Below are 16,430 nucleotides of genomic sequence, written 5' to 3' on the forward strand. Positions count from 1 at the left end.
TTGCTACAGAAAACAAAAAATATACCAAGACATTGACTGAAGTGATGTTACATTGTCGATAGGTAAGATGTTACATTGTCGATAGGTACATCTCAAACACAACCAAACAAATGGTAGAGCCATTTTTGCCTACTAAGCCAAACATGTTCTTCTCCATTTTTGCCTTGTAGAAAGAATTCTTGTTCTCCCTACTCACCTTTCACATTGCTTGCTCTATCCTATATTGAGGGGATATATAACATGCATCAAATAGAATCCGTCCACGCACACGTGGAAACTTGCGACAACTATTGACTTCATCCTTCAGCCCTGGGCTTAACCTGTTAGCCATACCCTGATATGCCACCCATTTCGTGCATATGTAATCTCTCCATGGATGAGAGCATTATACAATGCAACATTCCACCAATGGGCAAAATATAATGATAAATGGCACATATGTTTTGAGCAAAGGGCATACTATGCTTGACAAATTATTCCATGGCCTCATAGATGCCTAAGGTATGTAAATATGTGCCATTTATCATTATATTTTGCCTATCTGTTCACCTAAAAGAACATCAGATAATCACTACTGCATACATAACTATCTGGGTTATATTCAGACAAAGGGGAAAAAATGAGCCTGTAGAGGGTCTGTAGTATATTTAAACAAAGCAAAAGAACAGGGAACAATACTTGCAACACATTTTGTACCAAGCAAAGAAAGAAAATGTACAGTAAAACATGCTTTGAAATCATGCGTATATAGATGGGGCGAGTGCACATGTACATACACATACAAAAAATTAGTACTGGACCTCTTATAACTTTATTATACAACAACCGGGTTTCTTGAAAAAAAAAAGATGCCGAGAACACACAACAAGGAAACAAATGTTGGGATGTGACCTAAAAATTTAGATGTGGAGCTACCAAGCAGAGAAGGGGCGTCGATGAAAAAGAGGCCTTGTATAGGTGTCATCCAAAAGTTTTGAACAGAGAAAGTAACAAAAAGAACTACCAAAAAATAATCAAAACAAGCATATGATTTTTTAAAATATCATGAGCAATAAAACAAGTATCTAAGTTATATTTTTCTGAAAGTCCTTTGCACAAACTTCAGAACAATATATGGGTAGCAATTTTAGATGACTCGCCCTAGTTAGATAGATTGAATATTTACAGCCACCAAATTGTACTTGATTCACACCTTGGACTACATGTTGAGAACTTCTTTGTCGACTATTTATATTAGATTCGCCGTATCAAAATACCGGTTCAGGAAGGCATACACAAACATTTCCAATACTCAAAATTTCATTCCACAAGAAGATTCTGGATAATAAATTGGAACCAAACACTGTCGTAGTGGACATCGCTTATGGATACAATTGAAGACAGTTCCATTACATATATGAAATTGCACAAGTAAAGATTGGGTAACAAAGATGAAGCAAGGGTTGACGAGAAATAAAGAAGATTTTACTATTCGTCCATAGCCATACCTTTGTCGTTCACGAAGCAGCGAATGGCAATGAATCATACCTCCTCACACTTCATTCTTTCTGAATATTGTGTGGCTTCTTGGGGTCTAGTTTCAGCAAACGTGAGTCCCATATCCCTGCCCACTTTATATTGGGCTACATAGTCGTTTCTATATGGTTTGAGATGGGCACGTGGATTTGAACTTTGGGTGATGCAAAAACTGAAATTAGAATTGGGAATGGGAAGCAATTGCAACGCATATTACCTCCATGGCAACCATCACACCGGATCGGCATCTCCTAGACGGATTCCACTGAAGGAGGACACGGGTGTGGAGCTCGTGTGTGGCGTTTCAATTGCAGGTGGGGTAGTGGCCCTCGGGGAGTAGCTCGTACTCGAATTGGATGGACGCGAAGCGCATCAGGAGGGAGGAAGAGGTGGTGGTTGTGGGCGGCTAGGCCACTGCATGAGAGGCGTTGCAGAATTGGGGGCGGACGACGCCGGGGGCATACTTGTCAACGTCGCCCCAGAGGAGATGGGGTAGGCGAGGTTGTGGGCGAAGGCGCTGCTGCATCAGCGAAGGAGGCGGAAGAGGGGTCACGAACTTGGGGGGTGGACGACGCATGCGGCGTACTTGCCGACATCGGCGTAGAAGGAGATGGGGTAGGCGGAAGAAGAGACGACGGGGAGGAGGGGAAGAGGAGGTGGAGGTGGTAGTGAGTGGTGGGGCTGTTGCGGCGGAGAGTCAGGCGAGGCCTCCGGTGCAGCCGGCGCCGGCGGCGGGTCAGAGGCAGCGGCCACCAACGACCAACTCGGTTCCATTGTTTCTCCTCTTTTCTGGAAGGATCTGCCTCTGGTGGGATGTGGTGGAGATAGATACAGCAGGATGTAAAGAAGAAGGGTGTTTGTGCAAATGTGGGGTGGGATTGTCTCCCATGCGTCGGATTCAGATCTGATGGACAAATTTGGGATTGCAAACACAGCATCACCACCAACTCAGATTTTTATAGGAGTAGAGATTAAGACGGCTTAACAAAAGAGACCAAATGAGTGGCTGACTGGTGGGTCCATGCTCATGGGCCCGTTAGCAACCCTGTGTCGGAATTCGGCCCAACCAAACAACCAAACCTTAGGGCCACCATCCAGCCCAGCCGAGCACTATATATAAGCAAGTTCACACCCGCACTCCTTTTGCTTCCACACTCCTTTTCAGCTCGCCAGTCGCCACTCCGAAGCTCCAGATCCGCAAACCCTCGCCGGCGGCCATGGCCGAGCAGGCACGGTTCTTCAACATGGACCGAGCGACGGCGGCCGATGCACGGCGCAAGGGCTGCGACCCGCACAGGCTGGACCAAGCTGCGGAGAGCATGCTGTGCTACATCTACGCCAACCTCCCCAGCCTCCCCGTCTACGAGGGCACGCGGCTCGCCGCCCTCGCCTCCTCCGCCTCCCCCGACGGCGTCGACCGCATCAGCCGCCTCCTGCCCGAGCTCCTGAGCAAGATCGTCTCCCGCCTCCCGTCCGTCAAGGACGCCGCGCGCGCGCTGCCGTCCTCTCCTCCCACTGGCGCCGGGTCTGGCTCTCCACACCCCTCGTGCTAGCTGACGCCCACCTCCACCCCGAAGCCTGGGGCTGGCCGCCCAAGCCCGCCAGCTCGTCGGCCGTCACCGCCGCCGTCTCCCGCATCCTCGACGCGCACCCGGGGCCCTTCCGCTGCGTCCACCTCGTCTGCAGCTACATGAACGCGCACCGTGCCGAGCTCGCGCGCTGGCTCCAGCTCCTCGCCGCCAAGGGCGTCCAGGACCTGGCCCTCGTAAACTGCCCGTGGCCGCGCGACGTGCCCCTCCTGGCCACGCTCTTCGCCGTCACCACCCTCACCCGCCTCTACCTCGGCATGTGGAAGTTGCCGGGCACGGCCGCCCTGCGTAGCGCCTCCTTTCCCCACCTCCGCGAGCTCGGCCTGGGTTCCTTCGAAATGGAGCAGGGCGTGGTCGACTCCCTCGTCGCCAGGAGCCCCGCGCTGGAGATGCTCAACATCCTGGGATGCAAGGGGCTGCGCCTCCGCCTCGTCAGCCAGAGCCTGCGGTGCATGCAGATCAGCTGCTCGAGAATGGAGGACGTCGCCGTAGTAAAGGCTCCATGCCTCGCGCTCGAGCGGCTCATCCTTTTTGGATCTGGCCAGAACAGTATTTTTTTAACCTCTTTATTCAATAGATAATAATGTTACATCATTCACCATGAGAGGTACAATAGAGGGGGGACGATCATCCAACCAAACCCTACTGGTCTGGAATTTAGCTAACTGGGCTAGTTCATGAGCTACATAATTTGTTTCCCTATTCGCATGCTCATACTTAACCCTAACAAAGTCTGACTCCATAGAAAAACAATCATGATAAATCGTTGCAGCAATACCTATAGGGGCCTCTCGTTTTTCATAATTTCTATTAATTCACTAATATCAGAACTCACAACAACTCTATTACAACCAATGGATTCAGCTAAGAACAAGCCGTGCTTGAGCGCCAAAGCTTCCGCCGACAAAACATCTTGAACCATATCCAAACGTGCATTACACGCGACGATGAACCATATCCAGAACAGTATGCTTCCGTGTGGTCAGACAAAGATGTAACCAACTCAGTATCAAACTATCAATGCATGGCATCGGATCTTCAAGCAAAATCAACGGCTCATGGAGAATTGCTTTTCTCTTACAAATGATCAATTTTTTTTGTGGCCGACCACAGCTAAAAAAAAAATTGAAAAAAGAAAGGTGGCTGACCAGTGGGTTCCCTACTCATGGCCCGTTAATTTTGGCCCAACCAACATCGAAGCACAGAACCGAGAGCGTCGCCTCCACACACACACACACGACACTCAGAAACCCCAAATCCACAAACCCTCGCCGGCGCCGCCGCCGACGACGGCCATGGCCGAGCAGGAGCAGCCGCCATTCGCCAACGTCGACCCAGCGACGGCGGCCGATGCGCGGCGCCAGGGTCGCGACCCCCGCAAGCTCGACCAGGCCGCAGAAAACGTCCTATCGTACATCTACGCCACCCTCCCCAGCTTCCCCGTCTACCCCGGCACGCGGCTCCCCGCCCTCGCCGCCTCCTCCGACGGCGTCGACCGCATCAGCCGCCTCCCCGACGAGCCCCTGCGCAACATCGTCGCCCGCCTCCCCGTCAAGGACGCCGCGCGCACCACCGTGCTCTCCTCCCGCTGGCGCGCGCTCTGGCCCTCCACGCCCCTCGTCCTCATCGACTCCTTCCTCCTCCCCAAAGGCCAGGGCTTCCGCCCCACCCCGGCCAACTCGCCGGCCGTCACGACCGCCATCTCCGACATCCTCGAAGCGCACCCGGGGCCCTTCCGCTGCATCCACCTAATCTGCACTCAGAGCGCGTACCGGAACCAGCTCGCGCGCTGGCCAGCTTCTCGCCGCCAAGGGCGTCCAGGACCTCGTCCTCGTCAACCGCCCGTGGCCGCGCGACGTGCCCCTCCGGCCCACGCTCTTCACCATCACCGCCCTCACCCGCCTCTACCTCGGCCTGTGGAAGTTGCCGGACACGGCTGCCCTGCGTGGCGCCTCCTTCCCCCACCTCCGCGAGCTCGGCCTCTGCAGCGTCGAAATGGAGCACGGTGTGGTTGACTCCCTCGTCGTCAGGAGCCCCGTCCTGGAGGTCCTCAACATCCTGGGATCCATCAATGGGTTGCGCCTCCGCCTCCTCAGCCAGAGCCTACGCTGCCTGCAGATCAGCTGCTCGAAAATGGAGCACATCGCCGTGGTAAAGGCTCCATGCCTCGAGCGGCTCATCCTTTTTGGATCTGGCAATATCGCTGGTGGCTTGTGCAGCAGACTCAAGATTGGCGATGTCCCCAAGCTGCACGCGTTTGGATACTTGGATCCAGGTCAGGTCATGCAGGTCCGAGACACCATCATCATGGTACATCTCTCATCTCTGGTTTCTCCATTTGTTCAGTTACTAGCAATTATGCCCATGACTCAATTGTGTCATATTCCTTCTTGAATTGAGGGAGTCTCAGCCCGGGATAGCAAGCACGAGCACCATGGTGAGAAGCGTCAAGATTTTGAGCTTGAATGTCCGTTTCGGAGTTCGCAATGAGGTCAAGATGGTGCCCAAGATGCTTTCCTAACGCGGAGAGACTACATATTTTGGTATTTATCTCCAATTCATGTTCTGCTTGCATTTGTATGGATTTTTCACTTCTTTCAAATACTTATTCACCAAGATGGCATGTGGAATGTGGATGATGCAAATGGCATGCAATGCTTATTTCAAACTGTTTAAACTACACATATAAATGTCTTGGCACTCGTACCTACGTGGTACGAGTAACACATTTGCTGCTCGTACCAAATGTGCTACTCATACCATGTAATGCTTATTTGGCACGAGTGGTATACGGTACAGACCTACTGGAATGCACATTTGCTGTCTTCAGTTTCTTGGGAGGTCTGTACATTATACTGCTCATTTCAAATTGGTGCTACTACACTGATGCCACAATAAGTGGCACTTATCTCCGATTAAGTGATAGATTATTAACTGGTCATCATGGCTCACATATGGAAGTTTGTGTTGGAGAATACTTCTGCCATACTTTCACCTGTTTAAGGCCTCGACGGTAGACTGAAACACTGCTGCCTCACTTTCTAATTTGTTATAGATTATGTTTTGTTACTTTTCTGTTCGACTAGGCTATGTTGTGTTACTGTTCTCCAACAACATATAATTTGAGGCTTCCTTTATTCACCATGTCGTCAGCCTACCTTCCTTGAATGCTTTCCCAACTCCTTACTTATTTAATCTATTCTTTGCAGAGTGAGAAATGTGATAAACCCGCTGGTAACCACCTGAGCCTCAAGTTCTGGGAAGAGTCCGGTCCCATTGAGAATGTTCTCTCGCGCATCAACATGATGAGTATCCGTGAGTTCAGAGGGGACCCAGGTGAGGTTGGCTTCCTGGAGTTCTTCTTCCGGAACGCGCGGGCGCTGAAGACCGCATCTGTTTCCATGGCCAATCCAAGCTTCACACCGTTCTCGGCGGAGGAGGCGCACGCCAAAGTGAAATACAGCTACAGGAACAAGGCGAGTAAATCCTGCCAAACGGTTGTCCGTGGGAGTACCGGCCCTTCAGGAGGTGAAGTTTGGAGGTTCAAAGATGGGGCAGATTTTTCTTTCCATGACCCCTTTTCCCAATTGTTGGTCAGGTGAGCTTAGTTTCTATTGGGAAGTGGGCTGGCTGTTTTCTGATGCAAACTGTGAAGTAAGTATGGTGTCTGTCTCTTGCTAGCCGTGCCCAGTGCCCTTGTGATGGTCCGTCGAATTTGACGCTTGATGAGCTGATATTTTGCTTGCCCTGCATGTAACCTGTGTTTACCGGTTTCCCGGTCTATCTATGTATGCTCCATGAACCATTTCATTTGTGGCGACATGTTCAATTCCTTGCAGTTGCTGGGTTTCCCTGTCAGAAACTGAACTCTGAACCCAAGTGTCGCTTAAATTCAGTTAACTGTAGCGTATCGGTTCGGCTACAGTTAACTGACATCTGGTGGCTGAGACAACGCGGATGCTGATCAACGGCTGGGGTGAAGACACTGCACGTTTAACTGCTAATAGTTAGTTTTTCCGTTGTGATTCACTATTTACCTTCACCCGCCCGCGACTGCCAACCATTGTATCAAAAGCTAAACCCTCGCTCTTATCTGTAGACTCTACTGTAGCAAATTCCCCAATTGATAGAAGGGTCTTGATATCGGGAGCTTATCGTTATCGTTGTCCTGTGTGATCTGTGATTTGGTTGTTTGATCCGTAGCGGAATCTGACATTCCCCCTCTTAGATCAACTGAAAGCCGCCATTTCTGGGTTTCTGATGTAGTTTGTTTGAGAGCCATTTCTGGTTGTAAAAAGTCGTATCAGTTCTGAAAAAAGAGGTTTAAATTGACAACATAAGATTTGTTTTTTTTTCTATGACGTGTGGACAGCTGTGGTCATCAATCTTTCTTATCTATTCCTCCTCTGTTCCAAAATAATTGGTCAAACTTAAACAAGTTTGACGTAAGGACAAACCCAGAACTTCAGTTATTTTGGAAGTTCAGAAAAAGATATTAAAATGAGAACATGAAATTGGTACTACTGAATATACCATGAAATGCCCTTTCAATATTTTATAACAATTTTTTGCCAAAGCAACTTACTTTTGTAGAAATTAATGTTCAAAGCATCATATTGAAGACCGCATCAATGTCCTGAAGGACAATAATTTGAAACTTCACAAAAGATGTTAACAAAATGATATATTATAAAACATCAATAACTAAGTCAGATGCATCAAGATAACTGCCCATCAATTTGAGTTTTGTAGTACAATTGTTTCATAAAAGCGTTAGTTAACATTGGTTGTCGATAGCAATTTTATTATCTTTTAGAAACTTCTCTGAATTTTAAAGTTAACTTTACTGGGCTTTTTATTTATATATATTTTTCTACCACCCATTGCAGAATGTAAAGTGCATTTGAGTGCATAGTTGTGAAGCTGAGCTTGAGGATGATTGCTTCACTCCCCCTAGAGTGGATATCGTGAATAATCTCATGGAGGGTTAGGATCCCATCAAAAATAAAGCGACCTTTAATGAAGGCGGTTTGAGTATTACTAATCGCACGGTGGGCCACTAGGGAAAGCTGAGTGGCGAAGCATTTCACTGGGAACTTAGAGAAAAATATTAATTAAGACAATAAGTCTAAATAAACGAATATTATCAGCTGCCTTGACCTTAGGAATAAGGGATTAATTCAGACGTTCGATGTCAGACCGTGCCAAGACAGAAACCTATAACATCTTTGTAGACGAGGGGTTTGAGGATGTTCCAAAATTTCCTGAGGAATGTAATCGAAAACCTGTTTGGGCCAGGAGCCGAATTGGATTTTGATGAGGAAACCGCCTTATCAATTTCTTTCTTGGAAGGAGCCAAATTTCTTCTTTCTCAAAAAATGGCAATAATTGCCTAGTAGTATACAACACTCCCCCCTTGGTAATTGTTATACCATGACCAAGAAGCTTGATGATCACCAGACTTTGCAAACGCCGTGTCTATTCCTATGCCTGATCTAAGTCGAAGTAAGTTCTAGTAAGTAGAAACAGCAAAACCTGGGCTAGCTAGAACCAAAGAGGAAAACCCTGGCCTGGTGGTCTCCTGTTTGAAGTTCTATCTAAGCTGCCGTAGGAGCTCTGCGACTGCTGCGGTTGTGAATTAGGTCTTGCAGGAAGCGCCCGGCCTCCAGAACAGGAACCATGAGGTTGTTGTTGCTGCTGCCACTGTCGGGCTCCTGCATACGGCGCAGGCTGGTAGCTCCCAGCATACGATGGCGGTTGCCCGTATCATCCAAAACCCGATGACGGAGGAGCATGATATGATGAATATGCGTTGCTGCTACTATTCTGATGGTATCGAGATGGATGCCGGCCCGCTCCTCTTGAATCGCTGTGGCTGTCTCTTGCATATGGTTGGTGCCTTCCGCGATTATCCCTTGTATACTGGTGACCTGATCCTGATGGCAGCACATAGGCCGGTGCCTGACCATAGGGTAGATTATCACTAGGAACATGCCAACCAGGGTGTCCGGCAGGCTGCTCCATCCATGGTGGCATTCCATTTGGATAATGCAGACCACTCATTATAGTTTGATATGGCCTAGCCGAGGTGTATTGCCCGCTGCTGCGAATATTCAAGCTGTTTGCAACTAATCGGTGTGCAGCCTCCCCTAGTTGGCGGCCCTGCTGTATTGATCCTGCAGGGTTTTGCCTGAACCATTTCAAAAGTTGGTTACGATTTGCAATGTGGAAGCAATGATTGACTAAATAGGGCCCAAAACTCATACACTACCTGCTGCTGTTATCACAATGCCTCCTGGTATCATCATGAGGCCTCCTGCCATTGTCTTCATGCCACAGCACAGGTGGTGGTTTCAGATCACCAGCTTCAACAATCTTCAGAGCAGATTAAACAACGCTTGTTAACCGTGAACACTTTAGGAGTGGAATGGTAATACTCATGTCGATGTTACATGAAAATAAACAACAGTTCTGTACCTTCTTGGGCATGATAACACCAGCAGGTGGACGCGCTATGTGCTTGTGAGGATCCGGAAGCTTGTAAATTGAGCATCTAGAGAAGGCAAATGTCATAATCTTGAATTCAAGTGCCACTAGATCATATCAATAATACAAGGGGGAAATAAGCTTACATCACTTGATTGTCCATAATATCCTCCAGTCCATCCACAGGAGATCTGAAGACAGGCGGACTTGGATCCCCACCACAAAGTGAGATGTAACCACTCATTCCTCCACTGCACAAGATAAGCAAGAGCAGCTAATTAAGTGATATTGTAGTTATAGCAGCTCATATAAGAGGTGCTTATTTATTACTCCTATACTATAATATGGTGGAACTACTACAGTTAAACAAGAAAATACTATCTGCAGTGAATCAAGAATCCTAGTAGGGTTAGCTAACCTGGCAGAAGGCTCGAGTGGCTCTTTAATTTCATTTCGCTCATTATCGGGCAGATGTCCGAATTTGTTGCCGAGAGAGTAGATATAAGGCGCAATTGGGTGCAAGCTATTCACAAAAAGCATGTTGTACATTGTACTGTTTCGTCTTGCTTCTTCAGGCTACACAAAAGATGAGGAAAATATGGAAATCTTAGAAGTTAAAACAAGATCTTCTAATACATGTATGCCATAAAAACAAGAACACACGAGACACTGTTCCATACCGTCAAAGTATGCTCGACCTTTTCAATCTCAGACAGCAACCTAGCTTCATCAATGAAGGGCAGTTTGGCTATCCCCTGTAAAGTAAATTTTTTAGTTAAACTAAACATGAAAGAAGTATGATATACATGATTATGCTTACTAAGATAAATGCACCTGCCAAGAAAATCTCTTTCCATTCATATCTACTTCAAAATCTGCAGCATACGTACAAAGGTTCAACCGGATTAGAATTGGCTTAAGGTTGTAGCTAGGAGAATCTGATACTATTTGTGATTATATCTTTGAAAAATAAGCATACCAATGGGATAAAAATCAATTATCGACGAACTTTGATCAGTCATCAACTGCCGATACCGTAGAGGGAGTGCATGTGAGCTGAAATGTAATGAAACAAATGATTGAAGAAAAATAATATTAGCATATTCACCTCGCCGCTGGGAATACTCCCATAAGCTGATCGAAAGGTTTGAATGGTGACCCAAGTTCAAAAGATATATTAAGCTGGCCTAAACCTTTTAAATCCGAAGCAAAAGGGGCATAGTGATAAGGGTAAAACCTACGCATAGTGAGAATAAATTAGAATGAAACAGGTATTGGTGGGATGAGTAGAGGAATTAATTAAAAATATCAGCAATTGTGCCACAAATATAAGTGTGTGGCATATAATTGGCCAATTAAAACATGCTAAATTACCATTGCCATGAGCAGACACCTTCATAATAGTAGTGCATTACCCAACACAGACCTTCAGTATATTTGAGAACCTGAAGGAGCATAGAGCACATCATATAAGAAGATAATAGAGAATTAGGGAAAATGTATTTTTTAAATAATGATCAAGTGAAAATTTCTATCATGAATTCAGAAATAATGGCAACGAGGTATGTTGTCGATAATGAATCAAGAATGTAGTTTGCTTTTATTCATGAATGCAATATATTAAAGACACTTCCACGATACTTACAACATCTCTACGTATTTCTTCAATTTGCTCAGGTGTTCTTGCCCCAAACTTGTCTTCATAATACCTTTCCCTCCATCCTGGTTCTCCAAGCTTTATCTGAATATTAACAAATAATGTCATCACTTGAGTAAAATATAAAAAATAGTTTCAGAAGATCCAAAAAATTAGTGGTGTACTTCCAATTCCCAAAGCCCCAAATATCTTTGATAACTTAGTGTTGTGTGCAACATATTAGAAGTTCCAAAGACAAGGGATGGGGCACTAGCTCCCACAGCAGGGAGTAGTCTGTGAGAACTTATATTAGGACAAACTTGAACTTACAACTGCAACCAACTGATACAGCAGCAGAAGAAGACTTGTGCACAGATGACCAAAGACATACCTTGTCCTCCTCTGCATTTTCAGAATTAAAAAGATCTGATTTATCACGAAGTGCGACTTTAAGCATTGACTTCAGTTCTTCTTTGTTTTCATGTGCCTGTAAGAGACGCAGCAAGATTCAGATGAAACCATAAAAATATCTTCAAAACAAATATAATACCTTCTCAAACAAGATCAAATTAAGTACCTGTGCCTCGACGCTAATTTCAGCTTCAACAACAGCAGCAGAAAGGCTGGAATCTGAAGATGATACACGTGCTTTCTGAGCTCGACCGCCCTTTTCCGTGCTATCTTTATGAGGTCCATTATGTTCATATGGTGAAGCCACAGCCCCAGAGGCAAGGCGAGACCCTTGGAACCGCGCAACAGGTACAATAAGATCACCACTGACATGGGGATCCAGATCATCGCCTCGCTTTGCTTGGGCTTTATCACGTTTTATTCTTTCAGCTTGACGCTGCAAAGGACAGCATCGTTGTAAACGTAAAGTGTCAGTGAAAGCACACACTACTAGTAACAGCTGAGCATCAAGTGCATATAGCTAAGAAATGTCATATAGGCATATTGCTCTTCACAATATACGCCAGGTATAGCTGAAGTTAAGCAAGATTGACAAGCAAAATCAAGATAGTCATCATTTTTATACCTGGTGCAAACGAGCTCTTTTCTGAAATATTTTATCCTCGTATGAACCAACTGCTTGAATGAAGTGTTCAACTCTATTCAGATCCGGCTACAACAATGAAGATAAAATGTGTTATTGCAGATGAAATATCCATGAGGTTCATTTCAAATAAAACAAATTTCTGACGAAGAAACCACATGGGTCAGATGATGTACAATACCGTGCAAGTGTCAGTTAAATAGCCACCCATATTAGGAAATTCCTTCTTGTATACAGCAATTAGCAAATTAATAGCTCCCTGCAGACAGATATGAGAGTAACCATTGTGTCAGTGTGACAACAATCTAAGAAAGGAACTAAAACAGAGGAATGTTTCAAACTTTGAAAGAAAAAAAAAGTAACACTACATAAACTAACCTCACGAATCTCTAGTGTCGGCATGTGTGGAAGAAAATCATTGCCAACAAAAAAGCACATGAAGATGAAATCATCAATGATGTGTTCAAGATCAATCTTGAAAGGTGGATTTGGCATGCTGAACTCGTATTCTAGGTACTCTCGTAGGGTCCATATATTCAAGAACTGTGAAAGCATGAAAGTGGAGCAGTACAAATGAGAATAAGTCCGTCGGTAAGTCCACTGAATAGCGCCACACCACAAGCTGCAAGTAAAGAAATTGATCATTATTACCTGGTAAGGTTTCTTCGGTACTATTTCATCACCCTTCTCATCAAACTCCCCAGCTTTCCGTTTTGCCTTTCCTTCACACTTTGCTGCTAGATGTCCAACTTGACCACACAGGAAGCATTTGTCCTGCTGTCCAGGTGTAAACACCACCTGCAAACACAAAGTGTATGCAAATAAGATTTCATGGCATAACATCGAACAAAATGTTCAAGGAAAAAGAGTGCTCTAAAAAAAAAAGGGCAGCCCGGTGCATGTAGCTCCCGCTTGCGCAGGGTCCGGGGAAGGGTCCGACCACTTTGGGTCTATAGTACGCAACCTTTTCCTACATTTCTGTAAGAGGCTGTTTCCAGGACTTGAACCCGTGACCTCATGGTCACAAAGGCAACAGCTTTACCACTGCGCCAAGGCTCCCCTTCAAGGAAAAAGAGTGCTCTAAAAGAAAGAAAAAACTTTAAAATAAAATAAAGTAGAGTAGCAACATAGACAACAGTAAAATTCAAAAAGGCGGCTGTGACATGTATAATATGGTCAAAAAGTGTAAATTCTGTATCTTGAGAAGAGAACCTCTCTCAGTATGGAGAAGTGTACTTCGTGTGTTGCTAGAGCTAACATGATTAGATCTGCATCCTGCATTCATGAGATTAATTTATATGAGACTAATACAGATAAAACAGCCAACAAGAAATAGAACATTAAGCATACAAAAACAGAACTTACCAGGCCATACAGGCAATATGTCGGGTATTTGCGTTAAGTTCATTACAGAGGTTCCTATTGCCACGAATGTAGGACATGATTTTGTGTTCCCCTTCACCAGGAACATTGGCATCAGAAAGAATAACCTTCAAAAGATTGTAAATCAGGACACATATTATTTTTACATAATTCTAATAACAATCCATAGAGTTTCTGAACCCTAAGTAAATATGACTAATTAAGCATATTAACAAATGTATTTAAAAGCCAAATTAGTAAAGAAAAGTCATGCTTACTTTAATTTTTTTCCATCCAAGATCATAATTCAACCTGAGGTGGATGTAGTACTGCAAAGCAACTGATAGAACAGCCATGAACTCTGTTCCGGGAGTAATAACATTAGAGTCACAGGTTTGTGATTCCTGCTTTGGAGGAAGCTTTCTTCCTTCCCTCTCAAACTCTTGACGCAGTTTTTCTTCTTCTTCGGCCTGAACATAGGAGGCAATTGACCAGTGAGTGCAATCATAATGTTGCAACTGTCCAGGAATAACAATAGATACGGCTGTACAATTGTACACAGAATATGAGAAGATGATTCCATTAGAATACTGACCGCATCAGCAGCATCTTTTGCAGCTCTGAATCGTCTAGAGGGTTGCTGGTTCATCTTAGCACGAGGAGCCACACCATCTGTAAGCAATTGTAGTATAATACAAAATGGAGAAGAAATTGTTTAATGTAGGTACATAGATACAATAGTAACTAGTAAGTTGTTCAAAGGAAAGCTTAACAAGTGAAGGAATATGTCGCCATTGTTCAGAGAAGAGGATGCCTATTCATTCTAAAGGAATAGTAGTATGACTGTCATGTGAGCGTATACACATATATAGTTGCATTAATTATGGCAAGGTGTTGTGCATAATAATAGTAACAGAGTCTAAGTATACTGAGCACTCCCAATTATTTCTACCACTGATCAGTATACGAACGAAATCAGTTCAAGCAACATTAGAGCATGCAGCAAGCCAAACAGAAAAAATGAGCGAGAGAATTCCCTCCATATATGACAAACAGATGAAACACATACCAATGGCCATGTAGAGAAGCTTGCGAGGGCGAACCATGACAAAGAGCCTGTCTATGTAATCGAACATGCACTGGAAGACCTCAGCAAATGTCGTTGGCGAGGGCTGTGGCAGAAAATGCAATAGAAGTGAGAAGCACGGTCAACGTAGTGGTTGAATATCGGGTGTGGCTAGCTCTCATCCAGATGTGGGAACTAACTAAGATCCACAATTAATCTGCAGGACTGTTGGTGAGTAAACCGGGAAATAAAATGTTTCCGGTAGGACTGTTGCTGATACAGTAGCAGTGTGCAATCCACAATTAATCTGCAGGGTGTACTAACTAACTAAAATAAAATTGAATCTTGTTGGCAGATGCACTTGTCCAGAAATTAGTTTTGCAGTGTAGATAGTTTGATGAAAAACAGAAGAACCGGATTGAATCCTGGAACTGCATCATCAAATTTGTGTAGTTGAACTATAGTAACATCCTCCTGCAACCTCAAGATGATTTGGGGACAGCATTGAATTGCAAAAAAAAAAACTATATATGATTCTATAAGTAATTAAGTAAGACCCAGGTGCGAATCGAACAGCTAGCTAGCCCAATCAAGTAGGAGTAGGTAGGTACCCTGTCGTCGGGGTGGAAGCAGGGGTGTATAATCCCGTTCATGTCGAGGTAGAGGTTGTCGAACTCGAGGCCGTTGGCCGGTTGGGCTTGGAGGTGTCGATGGGCGCCTTCACGCCGTCGATCTCGACGGCCTCCTCCTCCACCACGTCCACCACCACCATCGGGTACTTCTCCGCCAGCCACCGGTAGAACGCCGGGACGCCCATCCTGTCTCCCTCCGCCGCCGGCGAGAGGCAGGTCGAGCGAGCTCGCTCTTTCGCGGTCTGGTCTGGACCTCGTACCTCGTGCGACTTCCTGAGGCGGTGGGGGCGGGCCGGGCCGGGCCGGGCCGGCCGTATCAAATAGAGAGGGAGTCCGTCGCAACCCAGGAACCGGTTTTGGGACCTTTCAGAGCTTCTTTTTTTTACTTTCTCTTTCCCATCGGTTTTGGGATGATCCAAAGTTTCATACAGCTTCATGGAACTGGCATTTTTCTGGGTTTCCTTTTGCCAGTTTTTTTTTCATTTTTTCATTTTTTTCATTTTTTTTTGTTTGTTTTTCCTTCTTCGTTTTTTTCACTTTTTATATACTCATCAACAGTTTTTGAAATTTGTGAAAAATGGTTACATTTTGTGCAATTTGTTAATTTAATTCCTAAATTTTTTTGAATTCAAAACATCTTTTAACACTCGAGGACATTTTTTAGATTGATGAACATCTTTTCGAATCCAGGACACATTTCAAATTCATGGATATTTTGAAAATTTGTGAATGTTTTTTTGAAATTATGTAAACAATTTCAAATTCATAAATACTTTTTGAAATATCAAGAACTTTTAAAATTCATGAATATTTTTTCAAAGTTGTGAATTTTTTTATTTCGCAAACATTTTCAATATCATTCACATTTTAAAATATTTTTAAATTCACGAATGTTTGAAAAAATTCTTTCAACTTTATGTTTTATTAAAGTGCAAACATTCTTTAAAATTCATGAACATTTTTTCGACTTTACAAACAATTTTTCAATTTTCTGAATATATTTTTAAGAAATTGCAAACATTTTTCGAATTTGCATGAACATTTTTTTGAGCTTACACACATTATTGAAATTAAAATCATTTTTGTATAG

General features: G+C 44.6%; 3 pseudogenes; 2 read left to right on the forward strand and 1 right to left on the reverse strand.

Annotated features, from left to right (window-relative positions):
- The first annotated feature begins 2,732 nt into the window (after positions 1-2,732).
- LOC123055582 (atherin-like) lies at positions 2,733-3,681 on the forward strand (annotated as a pseudogene).
- A 634-nt stretch (positions 3,682-4,315) lies between these two features.
- LOC123048515 (putative F-box/FBD/LRR-repeat protein At5g44950) lies at positions 4,316-6,933 on the forward strand (annotated as a pseudogene).
- Positions 6,934-8,409: 1,476 nt separating this feature from the next.
- Positions 8,410-15,608, reverse strand: LOC123048516 (5'-3' exoribonuclease 3-like; annotated as a pseudogene).
- Positions 15,609-16,430: the final 822 nt, after the last annotated feature.

Source organism: Triticum aestivum, chromosome 2D, assembly GCF_018294505.1.
Source record: "Triticum aestivum cultivar Chinese Spring chromosome 2D, IWGSC CS RefSeq v2.1, whole genome shotgun sequence".
Lineage (NCBI taxonomy): Eukaryota > Viridiplantae > Streptophyta > Magnoliopsida > Poales > Poaceae > Triticum > Triticum aestivum.